Here is a 6746-nt window from a genome sequence, read left to right as displayed (position 1 = left end):
GTAGGAGATTTCACCCAAAACCACCCTAGGTCACCGTTCCGACCACCCAGCTACCGTTAAAACGCCTCCGGACACCAGGACACACCTTCCCGGTACCAGAACCAGTCGTAGTTCCCGTCACCCAAATTTCATACAACCGTCACCCACGGGCCGAAACACCTTGCCACTACATGGGTCTAGTATAAGGTCCTAGGGTCTCTTTTCGACAACTCCCGACCTCCCTGATATCGAATCGTCAGTTTACATGAAGAGGCTAAACTTTCTATGACGACTCAGTACAACCATACCTCCCTATAATAGTGAAATGTCAAATTCTAGGGCTTTTTGGCCATGGAAAATTCTGAAGCTCGGCACGAGCAAACATGACCCATGCTTGTATCTCCGAAACTATGAGTCTGACAGTTTTGCACCCTTCTGCGGAAAGTTGTGTCTCGGTAAGCCTAAAAAGTCAGTAGAACATCACGAAACGATCTGACCACTCCTTCGACCTGTTTTGGGGTTTTGCAGTTTTCCATGGGGTATTTTGTATGGGGAAAACCGACCCATGCCCGTATCTCCGTACCTAAGCGTCTGACGGTCTTGGACCCCTTTAGGTAAAAGTTGCATTCCGTCGAGCTGAACATTTCACTAGAACATCGCGAAACGATCCGACGCCTCCTTCTGGGAGTTTTTGGGGTCGGAAGGTTTTCTGGGACTTTGTCTCTGGAGCAACATTTCTGAAGCTCGGCACGAGCAACCACGCACGTGTCTTATATCTCCGTAAGTAAGGGTCTGACGGTCTTGGACACCTTTAGCAAAAAGTTGCGTCTTATCGAATGGAACATTTCACTAGAACACCACGAAACGATCCGACCACTCCTTCGACCTGTTTTGGGGTTTTGCAGTTTTCCATGGGGTATTTTGTATGGGGAAAACCGACCCATGCCCGTATCTCCGTACCTAAGCGTCTGACGGTCTTGGACCCCTTTAGGTAAAAGTTGCATTTCGTCGAGCTGAACATTTCACTAGAACATCGCGAAACGATCCGACGACTCCTTCTGGGAGTTTTTGGGGTCCGAAGGTTTTCTGGGACTTAGTCTCTGGAGCAACATTTCTGAAGCTCGGCACGAGCAACCACGCACGTGTCTTATATCTCCGTAAGTAAGGGTCTGACGGTCTTGGACACCTTTAGCAAAAAGTTGCGCCCTATCGAATGGAACATTTCACTAGAACACCACGAAACGATCCGACCACTCCTTCGACCTGTTTTGGGGTTTTGCAGTTTTCCATGGGGTATTTTGTATGGGGAAAACCGACCCATGCCCGTATCTCCGTACCTAAGCGTCTGACGGTCTTGGACCCCTTTAGGTAAAAGTTGCATTCCGTCGAGCTGAACATTTCACTAGAACATCGCGAAACGATCCGACGACTCCTTCTGGGAGTTTTTGGGGTCCGAAGGTTTTCTGGGACTTAGTCTCTGGAGCAACATTTCTGAAGCTCGGCACGAGCAACCACGCACGTGTCTTATATCTCCGTAAGTAAGTGTCTGACGGTCTTGGACACCTTTAGCAAAAAGTTGCGCCCTATCGAATGGAACATTTCACTAGAACACCACGAAACGATCCGACCACTCCTTCGACCTGTTTTGGGGTTTTGCAGTTTTCCATGGGGTATTTTGTATGGGGAAAACCGACCCATGCCCGTATCTCCGTACCTAAGCGTCTGACGGTCTTGGACCCCTTTAGGTAAAAGTTGCATTCCGTCGAGCTGAACATTTCACTAGAACATCGCGAAACGATCCGACGACTCCTTCTGGGAGTTTTTGGGGTCGGAAGGTTTTCTGGGACTTAGTCTCTGGAGCAACATTTCTGAAGCTCGGCACGAGCAACCACGCACGTGTCTTATATCTCCGTAAGTAAGGGTCTGACGGTCTTGGACACCTTTAGCAAAAAGTTGCGCCCTATCGAATGAAACATTTCACTAGAACATCGCGAAACGATCCGACGACTCCTTCGACCTGTTTTGGGGTTTTGCAGTTTTCCATGGGGTATTTTGTATGGGGAAAACCGACCCATGCCCGTATCTCCGTACCTAAGCGTCTGACGGTCTTGGACCCCTTTAGCTAAAAGTTGCATTCCGTCGAGCTGATCATTTCACTAGAACATCGCGAAACGATCCGACGACTCCTTCTGGGAGTTTTTGGGGTCGGAAGGTTTTCTGGGACTTAGTCTCTGGAGCAACAATTCTGAAGTTCGGCACGGGCAACCACGCACGTGTCTTATATCTCCGTAAGTAAGTGTCTGACGGTCTTGGACACCTTTAGCAAAAAGTTGCGTATAACCATCCTCGTCAATACTCTCGAACACTGTAACTCGATCCGACCACTCCTTGGTACACTTTTGTGGGTTGCCAGTTTCGGTTGGGACTTAGTCTCTGGAGACCAAATTCTGAAGCTCGGCGTGAGTACCGGTTTTTCGTGCACGTCAGAGGGCCTCGACCGCCCCGAGAACCCGACCTTCAGGATTTTGGCCATTTTTGGGGGTGCACAAAAGTGTTCGTAATCAACCTCGGATTGTACTTTTCATCATCTAGGGGCACCGTAGGGACCGAAAAAAGTGGTTTCGCATGATAGTCCACCTCGACCCATGTCGACCCTTGCGCGACCCCGACCTTCAGGATTTTGCTCTACGGAAGGGGGTGCACACTTGTGCGCAACCGCGACCTTCAGGATTTTGCTCTACGGAAGGGGGTGCACAAAAGTGTTCGTAATCAACCTCGGATTGTACTTTTCATCATCTAGGGGCACCGTAGGGACCGAAAAAAGTGGTTTCGCATGATAGTCCACCTCGACCCATGTCGACCCTTGCGCGACCCCGACCTTCAGGATTTTGCTCTACGGAAGGGGGTGCACACTTGTGCGCAACCGCGACCTTCAGGATTTTGCTCTACGGAAGGGGGTGCACAAAAGTGTTCGTAATCAACCTCGGATTGTACTTTTCATCATCTAGGGGCACCGTAGGGACCGAAAAAAGTGGTTTCGCATGATAGTCCACCTCGACCCATGTCGACCCTTGCGCGACCCCGACCTTCAGGATTTTGCTCTACGGAAGGGGGTGCACACTTGTGCGCAACCGCGACCTTCAGGATTTTGCTCTACGGAAGGGGGTGCACAAAAGTGTTCGTAATCAACCTCGGATTGTACTTTTCATCATCTAGGGGCACCGTAGGGACCGAAAAAAGTGGTTTCGCATGATAGTCCACCTCGACCCATGTCGACCCTTGCGCGACCCCGACCTTCAGGATTTTGCTCTACGGAAGGGGGTCTACTTGTGCGCAACCCCGACCTTCAGGATTTTGCTCTACGGAAGGGGGTCGACTTGTGCGCAACCCCGACCTTCAGGATTTTGCTCTACGGAAGGGGGTGCACAAAAGTGTTCGTAATCAACCTCGGATTGTACTTTTCATCATCTAGGGGCACCGTAAGGACCGAAAAAAGTGGTTTCGCATGATAGTCCACCTCGACCCATGTCGACCCTTGCGCGACCCCGACCTTCAGGATTTTGCTCTACGGAAGGGGGTCTACTTGTGCGCAACCCCGACCTTCAGGATTTTGCTCTACGGAAGGGGGTGCACAAAAGTGTTCGTAATCAACCTCGGATTGTACTTTTCATCATCTAGGGGCACCGTAGGGACCGAAAAAAGTGGTTTCGCATGATAGTCCACCTCGACCCATGTCGACCCTTGCGCGACCCCGACCTTCAGGATTTTGCTCTACGGAAGGGGGTCTACTTGTGCGCAACCTCAACCTTCAGGATTTTGCTCTACGGAAGGGGGTGCACAAAAGTGTTCGTAATCAACCTCGGATTGTACTTTTCATCATCTAGGGGCACCGTAGGGACCGAAAAAAGTGGTTTCGCATGATAGTCCACCTCGACCCATGTCGACCCTTGCGCGACCCCGACCTTCAGGATTTTGCTCTACGGAAGGGGGTGCACACTTGTGCGCAACCGCGACCTTCAGGATTTTGCTCTACGGAAGGGGGTGCACAAAAGTGTTCGTAATCAACCTCGGATTGTACTTTTCATCATCTAGGGGCACCGTAGGGACCGAAAAAAGTGGTTTCGCATGATAGTCCACCTCGACCCATGTCGACCCTTGCGCGACCCCGACCTTCAGGATTTTGCTCTACGGAAGGGGGTGCACACTTGTGCGACCCCGACCTTCAGGATTTTGCTCTACGGAAGGGGGTGCACAAAAGTGTTCGTAATCAACCTCGGATTGTACTTTTCATCATCTAGGGGCACCGTAGGGACCGAAAAAAGTGGTTTCGCATGATAGTCCACCTCGACCCATGTCGACCCTTGCGCGACCCCGACCTTCAGGATTTTGCTCTACGGAAGGGGGTGCACAAAAGTGTTCGTAATCAACCTCGGATTGTACTTTTCATCATCTAGGGGCACCGTAGGGACCGAAAAAAGTGGTTTCGCATGATAGTCCACCTCGACCCATGTCGACCCTTGCGCGACCCCGACCTTCAGGATTTTGCTCTACGGAAGGGGGTCGACTTGTGCGCAACCCCGACCTTCAGGATTTTGCTCTACGGAAGGGGGTGCACAAAAGTGTTCGTAATCAACCTCGGATTGTACTTTTCATCATCTAGGGGCACCGTAGGGACCGAAAAAAGTGGTTTCGCATGATAGTCCACCTCGACCCATGTCGACCCTTGCGCGACCCCGACCTTCAGGATTTTGCTCTACGGAAGGGGGTCGACTTGTGCGCAACCCCGACCTTCAGGATTTTGCTCTACGGAAGGGGGTGCACAAAAGTGTTCGTAATCAACCTCGGATTGTACTTTTCATCATCTAGGGGCACCGTAGGGACCGAAAAAAGTGGTTTCGCATGATAGTCCACCTCGACCCATGTCGACCCTTGCGCGACCCCGACCTTCAGGATTTTGCTCTACGGAAGGGGGTGCACAAAAGTGTTCGTAATCAACCTCGGATTGTACTTTTCATCATCTAGGGGCACCGTAGGGACCGAAAAAAGTGGTTTCGCATGATAGTCCACCTCGACCCATGTCGACCCTTGCGCGACCCCGACCTTCAGGATTTTGCTCTACGGAAGGGGGTGCACACTTGTGCGACCCCGACCTTCAGGATTTTGCTCTACGGAAGGGGGTGCACAAAAGTGTTCGTAATCAACCTCGGATTGTACTTTTCATCATCTAGGGGCACCGTAGGGACCGAAAAAAGTGGTTTCGCATGATAGTCCACCTCGACCCATGTCGACCCTTGCGCGACCCCGACCTTCAGGATTTTGCTCTACGGAAGGGGGTGCACACTTGCGCGACCCCAACCTTCAGGATTTTGCTCTACGGAAGGGGGTGCACAAAAGTGTTCGTAATCAACCTCGGATTGTACTTTTCATCATCTAGGGGCACCGTAGGGACCGAAAAAAGTGGTTTCGCATGATAGTCCACCTCGACCCATGTCGACCCTTGCGCGACCCCGACCTTCAGGATTTTGCTCTACGGAAGGGGGTGCACAAAAGTGTTCGTAATCAACCTCGGATTGTACTTTTCATCATCTAGGGGCACCGTAGGGACCGAAAAAAGTGGTTTCGCATGATAGTCCACCTCGACCCATGTCGACCCTTGCGCGACCCCGACCTTCAGGATTTTGCTCTACGGAAGGGGGTGCACAAAAGTGTTCGTAATCAACCTCGGATTGTACTTTTCATCATCTAGGGGCACCGTAGGGACCGAAAAAAGTGGTTTCGCATGATAGTCCACCTCGACCCATGTCGACCCTTGCGCGACCCCGACCTTCAGGATTTTGCTCTACGGAAGGGGGTGCACAAAAGTGTTCGTAATCAACCTCGGATTGTACTTTTCATCATCTAGGGGCACCGTAGGGACCGAAAAAAGTGGTTTCGCATGATAGTCCACCTCGACCCATGTCGACCCTTGCGCGACCCCGACCTTCAGGATTTTGCTCTACGGAAGGGGGTGCACAAAAGTGTTCGTAATCAACCTCGGATTGTACTTTTCATCATCTAGGGGCACCGTAGGGACCGAAAAAAGTGGTTTCGCATGATAGTCCACCTCGACCCATGTCGACCCTTGCGCGACCCCGACCTTCAGGATTTTGCTCTACGGAAGGGGGTGCACAAAAGTGTTCGTAATCAACCTCGGATTGTACTTTTCATCATCTAGGGGCACCGTAGGGACCGAAAAAAGTGGTTTCGCATGATAGTCCACCTCGACCCATGTCGACCCTTGCGCGACCCCGACCTTCAGGATTTTGCTCTACGGAAGGGGGTCTACTTGTGCGCAACCCCGACCTTCAGGATTTTGCTCTACGGAAGGGGGTGCACAAAAGTGTTCGTAATCAACCTCGGATTGTACTTTTCATCATCTAGGGGCACCGTAGGGACCGAAAAAAGTGGTTTCGCATGATAGTCCACCTCGACCCATGTCGACCCTTGCGCGACCCCGACCTTCAGGATTTTGCTCTACGGAAGGGGGTCGACTTGTGCGCAACCCCGACCTTCAGGATTTTGCTCTACGGAAGGGGGTGCACAAAAGTGTTCGTAATCAACCTCGGATTGTACTTTTCATCATCTAGGGGCACCGTAGGGACCGAAAAAAGTGGTTTCGCATGATAGTCCACCTCGACCCATGTCGACCCTTGCGCGACCCCGACCTTCAGGATTTTGCTCTACGGAAGGGGGTCTACTTGTGCGCAACCCCGACCTCCAGGATTTTG

The sequence above is a fragment of the Anopheles nili genome, assembly GCF_943737925.1.
Source record: "Anopheles nili chromosome X unlocalized genomic scaffold, idAnoNiliSN_F5_01 X_unloc_6, whole genome shotgun sequence".
Taxonomy (NCBI): Eukaryota; Metazoa; Arthropoda; class Insecta; order Diptera; family Culicidae; genus Anopheles; species Anopheles nili.
The sequence above is the reverse complement of the archived record's forward strand: the minus strand, read 5'-3'. Positions refer to the sequence as shown.